The sequence below is a fragment of the Antrostomus carolinensis genome, unplaced genomic scaffold (genome assembly GCF_000700745.2).
Source record: "Antrostomus carolinensis isolate BGI_N321 unplaced genomic scaffold, ASM70074v2 scaffold27571, whole genome shotgun sequence".
Taxonomy (NCBI): domain Eukaryota; kingdom Metazoa; phylum Chordata; class Aves; order Caprimulgiformes; family Caprimulgidae; genus Antrostomus; species Antrostomus carolinensis.
In genome coordinates this window covers 8,698-17,733 of record NW_010292486.1, presented here as the reverse complement: position 1 = coordinate 17,733, position 9,036 = coordinate 8,698, and positions in this window count along the sequence as shown.

Sequence of the window (9,036 nt, the reverse complement as noted above, 5' to 3'; positions counted from 1 at the left end):
ACTAGTAAAGGTGATCCCTCCTCCTCCAGCATGCTTTGCAGAGAGGTGGTATCACAGAGCGCAGCACAAGGTGCCAGGCAGGCAGGTTGGAAGAAAAGTGGTCTATAAAAAAGATGGGGACAGACTTTTTAGGAGAGTTTGTAGTGACAGGACAAGGGGTCATGGTTTTAAACTAAAAGAGGGGAGATTTAGACTAGATGTAAGGAAGAAATTTTTTACAATGAGGGTGGTGAAACACTGTCCCAAGTTGCCCAGAGAGGTGGTAGATGCCCCATCCCTGGAAACATTCAAGGTCAGGTTGGATGGGGCTCTGAGCAACCTGGTCTAGCGGAAGGTGTCCCTGCTGCTGGCAGGGGGGTTGGAACTGGATGAGCTTTAAGGTCCCTTCCAACCCAAACCATTCCATGATTCTATGATCCAAGGAAGCTCTGAGAGCAGCAAGCCGACCCCGTGGCAGGGCTGCCATCAGAGGGCTGGGTGCATCAGCCATCCCGCCGCCCTCCCAGCCCTCCCCACGGGCAGCACGCTCGCTCCCCGGCACAGAAATCCCCTGCCTCACAGTGCCAAACCCGGGCACTCAAATATCACGAGTCAGGCCCCGCTTCTTGCCCCTGAAACTCTTGATACTGGTTTACAAATAGAAGATTTCTTAAAATGATAACGGCAGAGGTTATTTGCTTTTTTATTAGTTTTAATTTCATCTTGCCCTTCTGCTGCGTGAGGCCGTTCGGGCTCGAGGTCTTTAGCTTTTCCCTGCAACCCACAAGACCAGAGACTGACTATTTTAGCTAAAAGAGGAATTTCCCATCTCATCATTTGACACCCAGAACTGCAGTTTCGTGAAACAGCGTCAGATATCTAGAGACCAGCAATAAAAATGCAAGAGCTGACAAAGCTGATTAGAGTGAAATTTCTTTTGAGGGTGAAGTGCTGGACTCCAGAGCCATCTGCCTCTATGGAGGAAGTGGGAGAAGGATTTAACTGCTATGTAAGGGCCTGAGCCCTGGGGCAAAGCCATGTGAGTGTGCACAATTTGATGCATGCACAGCTTTCTCCCTCAGCGGCACAGCAGAAAGGGAACCTCAGCTGACCCTACGAGAAGCACCTCTATCTGCAGTCACGAAGGAAAGACCTGGGGCTGCTTGGGCCTGGGGCTTCAGCCCTGGCTGACTGTGAGCTGCAGGGTCCTGCAGGCAGAGCTGATCCAGGTGTGACACTGGAGCATGTTCCAGCAGCACCGTGTTTTACCACCACACCACTCTGAAGCCCTGCTCCTGAAGCCTCCGAGTCGGCTGTGCCAGGAGCACGAGGAACACCAACCCAAGATGCTCAGGAAGGCAGCATCCCCCTACACACATACCCAGCGCCTTTGGTGGCAGCACAGAAGCTGTGGAGCAAACCTATGTGTTTTGAAGTGCTCCTTCAACCCCACCAACACCATGATGGAAAGGTGCATCCCACTGACACCGCTCTGCAAGTGGCTAGATGCAGGATCTCACCTTTTATCTCCCGCACCACACCATCTGCTGCCAGCACAGGACAGCAGGTTTAGAGGGCCAGCTTGTCTTGACAGTGCACAGTGCCATCCTTTCCTCTCACACCCATCCCCTGGAGGCACTTCTGCAGCTTAAACGAGTGACTAGAGTTAATTTATAAACAAGCATAATACTGAAATTACTTTGTTGATGTTTTTTCATTTATCTAAAATGTGCCCAGCTACAATGGGAGCTGCCTACGCAATTTTCCATTGAAAATTTCGCATGAGTGACTATAAACGTAGCGACACCCACTCGCCGCTCATTTTAACTTGTGACAGAAACTGTCATGCCTGTATGAACACATTTGCACCGCAGATATGTCACACAGGTCTCCTTCCATGTGTCTGAAAATGCTCGCTAACGTTCTCTCCTTCCTCGGCAAAACAAATTAAGAGAGAAGCCTGGCTCTGCTGCCAGGAGAGATGAATAAGACCCCCACAAAAAAATACAGAAACCGGGGGCGTTCCACCCCTTTGATGATCCAGCCAGGAACACTTGCAAGTAGCAGCCAACTTGGAGCAGCCATTTCACAGATAAGCACAGGCACTCCTGGCTAGGAACGCACCTTTAAGCCAGGCTGGTAAGGGGACAGTGTGAGAGCATGGCTTTTGGGGCAGATTTGGAAAGGGCAGCTGCATGTTTGATGCCTTTCCTCAGCAGTCCTCCCTTCATACTGCTTCTCTGGTAGATTCCACGTGCTAGCGAATTAAAACGCGAATTAGTCCATCTGTAAAGTGCAAAAAACACGAACTGACGTTGAATTCCCCTTGAAATGGATTCCAACGCTTTGCCTTCTCTCAAGCTTCATTCAGCAAAGCTTTAACTTGAAGCAGTTTTGCACAAGCCCTTGCTCATAGCCCCAGCACACACTCAGTGCCATGCTGCATCAGGATCCCTGACCCTCACCACTGACAAAACTGAAACGCCAGCAGCTCTGAGGTGTGCACCACACTCCCCCAGCGCTGCAGAAGGCTGAGAGCGAGTTCAACATCTCCCCCAGCCACCTCTCTGGTCTTTCTTTTTCCAATTCATTCTTTTTTTTTCTTCTTAATTCAGTGTGCCCTGGAGCACTGTCCACTCACCCTGCCCAGACCCTCAAACTGGCAATCTCAACACAAGCAACTTCATAGAATCATAGAATGGTTTGGGTTGGAAGGGACCTTAAAGATCATCCAGTTCCAACCCCCCTGCCATGAGCAGGGACACCTTCCACTAGACCAGGTTGCTCAAAGCCTCATCCAGCCTGGCCTTAAACACTTACAGGGAGGGGGCATCCACAACTTCCCTGGGCAACCCAACTTTGCAGGGGCCAGTGCATGTATGAATGCCTGTGGGCAAAAAAAAAAAGCAAGACTAACAATTCTGCACCTCTTCTCCCCCCTAAAAAGCCTGTCTTGGCCCTGCAGTCCACAAAACCAAGTGACTAGATATTCTTCCTCACTGAGCTTTTGCAGGAGCCTCTCTCCTGTTCCATGGGGACTGTGGCAGGCAAATAAAATGGGCACGGAGAGCCAAATCCATCACCAGTGTCACTTGACTGAGGTCAGCACGGTGAGGGTGAGATTGCCCTGACTGACGAGACAATGCAGAAAATAATTAAAAGAAAATGAAATCATGCAGGTTTATAACAACATAGCAAGCTCCACAGTCGCAGGCTCCAGTTGCAATTAAAAACCCCATTTGTTCCAACTAAGAATGCAAATCAGCAGCGTTGCTCTCAAGCAGGGAACGTTGACAAACGAAGGCGGTGTGCTAACAGGCAGTGCCAGCACTCTTTAATTTAAGGATGTGAGAAACAAAGGTATGTACCATCCAGGACTGCCAGAATGAACTCGCTTTAAACAGCAATCAGAAAGAACTGGAAGGGTTTAAAAATGACTTTTCTTACAAAGAAACAGATACAAGAAAACCTTTTGCTCCCCTTCTGCCAGCCAAGTGAAGATGGAACAAAAGGTTAAAAATCACACAGCTCCCATAAAGGTTATTTATATAGGAGTTTTGAGCTCAGGAACTAAAAAACATGCCTCCACTGGACACGTGGGTCCAGTGAATCACAGCTTGGAAATCCGAATGGATCTTCTGTAAAACCCACTGAGCCACGAACATGCTTTCGCACCGCTGCCATCACTTCTGTGAAAGCATCTTACCCATCTGCCACTGGAAATCCGCGGCGCAGAGACAAGTGACTCCCCGACACCAGTGAAATGGACAAAAGGATGACTAGCTACCTGCAGCTGGTTTCAATCGAGAAGCCGAGTAATTATTGCAGCCCTCTCCTGTGGCTCATATGGAGCACAGCATGGAGCTGTAAAGCGTTATGCAAGTCTAATGTGCTGCCAGATCTCTTTGAGCAGGCAGCAGCCAAGTCACTCCCTCCCACCATTGGCTCAGCTTCATTAACTTAATCAGGTATTCATTCATTCATTCACTCACTCATTCAAAAAAAAATAATAATAAAAAAAAATTACACTAAACCTGGCAAATAGCCAGTGCCATGCATGCAAGGAGCATGCTCACATCAGCCACCGAGGCGGGAAGAAAAAGGGTAACCTAAGATCCCACACACTTGGAGAGGGGGCACTCGTTTTGCACGCAGCCTTGGGCACACATGGACCTTTGCCACAACCTCTCCAAAAGCACGGAGGGCTCGGGAGCTGCGCTGGGGGCAAACACCGGCTCTGGAGACCACGGAATCAAGAGCAGCCCTGTAAGTCAGTGCAGTCAGCAAGCAGCGGAGCAGAGCACTTCCCCAGAACAATGGACTAATCAATTAATTTGATTATTTAGGGAGAGAAAAAAAAAAAGGGAATTGTGGCAGGATCAACTCAACTAATTTTCCTGCAAGGTTGCTACTCTCTCTTTTGCACATACCACACAGGTTGCACAGCTTAATCCAGACAGAAGGGAACAAGGCAGAACGAGAAAGAAAAGGAAAAAAAGAAAAAAGGAAAAAGAAAAAAAAGAGAAAAATAGAGGAAGCATCATACAACCAATGTTAAGAGCAATTGGTAATGGAAATCTATTTGATCCCCGTATCTGTGAACATAAGACTTCCTACAGGCATGCAGCGTTCAAGCATCAAATAAAGAGTCCCCTCCCTTGCACAACTCTTGCACTTCTTTTTCTTAGTCTTTATGTCCAAGTTGTTTGCAAAGAACGTTGCTTCTTCCCTCTAGTTGTCATCAGAATGACTTTCACTGCATTTTTTTTTTTCCAGTGAGCTACAAGAAAGCTGCTTTAGGACTATTCCAAAAAGTGGGTCTTGAGAGTCAGCCCTGACTTCTTCTATGAAGAGTTTCACGCAGCGAGCCAGGCTGGGCATTGAGGACAGGGAGAGGTGTTACATTTCCCACAGCAGAAGCTGAGCAACAGCGTGAAAGCAGTCAGCATCTCTCTCCCTTATCTCATTCGGCCTTGTGCAAAAAAATACAGGAGAGCAGGTTACTCTGAGCAAGTCCATAAAATAACATGGAAATAGAATCACAGAATTGCCTCAACTGGAAAAGACCTATAAGATCATCAAGTCCGATCGTTAACCCAACACTGACAAGTCCCCTGCCTAAACCACGACTAAACTATGTCCCTAAGCACTAAAAGCACTTTGACTATTTCAAAATAATGTCTGTGGTTATATGATGACAGCGACACACTCCAGTGCAAATCCTCAGCCACAGACCTGGCCAACATGCCCCAAGAGCATCTGCACTCCCCACCTTCCTCCAGGGATGCAAATCAGACAACCCTCCACCTTCTACTGCTAGAGAGAGCACAAATCTTCCCTGTAGGAACTTCAACCACCTCTTCTCTAGCTAGCCTCCAAGTCACTATTTCTCTGCAGACAAAAAAATTCCCCAGATCTTCTATGGCCACTGCCACAAACCACAACAGAAATGGTAAATCAGACCAAGACTTTCAAAAAGGGCTATTAACGTGAGGCCCATGTTTAGCTAAAGGTCTGCAGTTCAGATGCACTGAACAAAAGCACATGAAAGACCCCAAACCAACACCCATTACTCTGACTCTTCCTCTGACCATACTGCAGAAGCCCATCATTAACTCCTGGATTCCTTCTTGAATTTCTCTATGTACTGAAGAGCACCTAAGTACCAAGCAGACAAGCAAACACATAGCTTCTGGGGAACCAGGTGTTGACATGTGTAAGGGCTACAAGTGAACATTACATACTGCAGCTCATCAGTATGTGATGAAGTGAACAGTGAAGTATGGCTGAACATTGCTTCTTCAACTAGAATTGCTGCCTAGAAAACAAAAACTACTCACGATGCTTTTACTGCACTAACAGAATTAAAAACAAGAGAAAGAGATGAAAATGTGTCCGAAGGCAACGTGTTTCTCAGTTTTTGTCCCTTAGCCTTTGGGTTTCTGCACTCCAAAGCATGCAGGACATCAGCCTTGAAGTACTCTACACTCAAGTCAGCCTCCTTCACCAGAAGTTCAATCTTAAACTCAGGGCCTTTAAATTCTCCAAGCACTTAAGCATTGTGCCTCTTTCACTACCTTCATCCTCATCTCTAACCCTTCTCTAAATGGGGTCTGAAGCTTGGAGGTCCCTCCTTTTTGCTTCACCTCCCTTCTCTTGCATCCCCGACTCAATTACTTCATTTGAGACACCATGTGAATCCTTCCTCCTCTGCCCATGCCACCAGTCTTAGCTTCCCCTCTCCTGCTTAAACAGCTGCTCAAGCCTCCTTCACAGCAGCAACCTCCTTTCCTTCCATCAAGGCAACAAACCACCATGAGATTCCACCTTCTGAGCCTCTCCTCCACACCTGGGAGCACCCAGTGAGATGTGATTTCTGACAGAAGAAGTAGCTACATGAGTTTTAAAGCAGGCCATCAGAAGAACAAGATTGCAATGCAGCTGGAGAAGAAAATCAGCCTGGGAACACTATGAGTATTTTATCCCAAACAAGCCAAACTTGGGTAGAGGTTCTAGGTTGGTTTAGATAAATAAAAGGGATGTGGTTTGAGCAATTCTGGTTCTTTATATGAATCATTTCACTTCTCCCTGTGAAAGAATCATTAGAAGAATGTGAGGTTTCATGATTCAAGGTAGGAGAATGAGAAGGCAATATTTCAGCACTGTGAAACGAGGCTTGCGTGTCTAACCGCACCGCCAGCTCAGAGTTCGCTTCTCACAAGTGTCAAGAGTATTTTCCCTTCTGTATCTCTGCAAGCCCCAGTTCTGTCTGTTGTCATCACTCATGGGATTTACCTAATCCCTGAAACACCAGGAAAAAAAAAATCACCGTTTTTGCTGGAGAAACAGAATCACATCTTGAGCACACACTGAAAAATTCAAATTGTACATATCATTTATTGCAATTCCATTCATCCACCCGGTGTTGACAGTATAAATACAAATGATGCCCATAACAAAATGCTGAGCTGCAGTCCAATGTATTCAGTGGTGTTTCTTAGAGATTTCCACTCCCTTTTGTCACTTCTCTGCTCACATTCCTCGCACTTCAGCATATTCAAGCAGCTGCCTGTTTATACAAACAAAGCCTGAAACAGAATCGTTGATTCCCTTTCTTCATCAAATCTGGTGGTTTTAGATGTATCCACTGGTCTGAACTAGAAAGTGGGGCAGAGGCAATCAAAAGCTAGAGGTTCATTTGAAATCTATTATCTCACTATTCAGCCACAAAGGGGGGGACTTCACAACTTTCTAAGCACAGAAATCCACCTTTCTAGAGTTTTATTTTTAACTCCAGTGGACTGCAATGTTGACCTTTTCAATCCGTTAGATCACATTATACACGGCAGGCACAGGTTGCTATACAGCTCCTTTCATACACAAATACCTGATGGATTTTATTGGCGCTCCTTGGACTCAGGCCAGTGAATTCGGCTCATGACTCTTGTACCCTCTACTCACAAAGTTCTCCCACCAGCGAGGGCAGCCTTTTGCACAGCACCCAGCAAAACTGCACTAAGCCCTTTTGTAGTGACAGACACGTCCTGTTACAATTTGCCAATGCCTTTCAGTGGGTGCTACCTACAGGGCTTTGAAATGCTCCCTCCAGGCTGGGGCTAAGGCAAGACTTGGTGTGAAAGCTCATTCTCCAACCAACGATACCTCCCTAATTACAGGATTTCAGTTTCCACATCAGCTAAGGACCTTTCAAAAGCACTCTGACTAAATTAGGGGAAGGGAAAGGGATTCAGCTGGGGGTCTGAGTGCTCAAAACCTTTCTGTGTTCCTCTTCAGCCCAGGGTTTAAGCACTGTTCTCCCGGAGAAGAAAATAGTTAAAATAGGCTCAGATCCTCCCAAGGCAAAGCAGAACCCACTGGGGGGATGTTCTTTCGAGAAGAAAGCTCTTGGGGGAGTCCCCTGCAAAAACCACTTCATCTCACCAAGACATCTGCTCCAACCAGGAGTGACAGGGAACACCAACAGTCGGTCAAGTCTGCTCGCAGAGGCACCCTGTGTCTAATTTGTGACCTTCAGAAGCGATAGCAGCATAGCAGACATGATGTATCCCATCGCTCTGCAGCTGCCCCTGCAGCAGCGGCGACATCACCCACACATCACCATTCCTATGGCAAAAAGGAAAACAGATTTTTTTCCTTGTTCTAATTCCACTTGTTTAGTCCTGGACGGAGTGATTCTCCAGAATCTGATCTGTTTACCACTCTCCCTTTGCCTACTCTGATTTTTTCTCTGAATGTATAATTATTTTCAATCTGTTAATCTGGTTTGGTTTCTTTTTCATATGTGGTTTTTGACTTGAAGAATCCTTACGGTAGATATGGAATATAATGCTGTTTCTTCTGTCTTTTATTCTCCTTGTGTTTACAAAAGAATGTTACGTTTTCTTAGAAATGCGAAGCACCTACTGCAGTGGATAACAGACAATCTCTTTGGTACAATGGCCTTGTTAAAAAAATATGGAATAACTATGAGATCACACAACCAGGATGACTAAAACAACACCATCGGTCACAACTTATTCAACTCCTGAGGAGGAAAAACCTTGACAACACTTTGCTACAAGGTTAGTGAAGCTAAAACTGAAATAAGGTGCACAGTCACTGTCACCCTTGGGCTAAGATTAAATAAGAACTAATGGTTTCTAATAGAAGTGGCAAGAGGTTTTCAAGGAAAATTTACATTAGGAAAAGCTTGTTTTCAAGCCTGAATCTGTTGGAGGCAAAAAATGTTTGAATACATTGAGAGTTGTGGAAAACTGCTGGAATTTCTTTGTAAATATTTTCCCAGTAATATTAAAAAAAATTAATAATCCATTTGCTGGGCCCAAGATGAAGGTTAGTTTTAAACATTATAATGAAGGTGTAATTAAGAAATTATGTAACTGCAAGAGAAATTTGGTTTGAAACAAAGCTATCTTCTAGCCAGAATACAGAACTACAGGCTTTGCTGTACAATTTTGTAAAACATTTTTCCCTATTATCTGATTTTCACTGTATCTCAGCTTTTCAAGTTTTCCTTCTATTACAGCATGAGACATT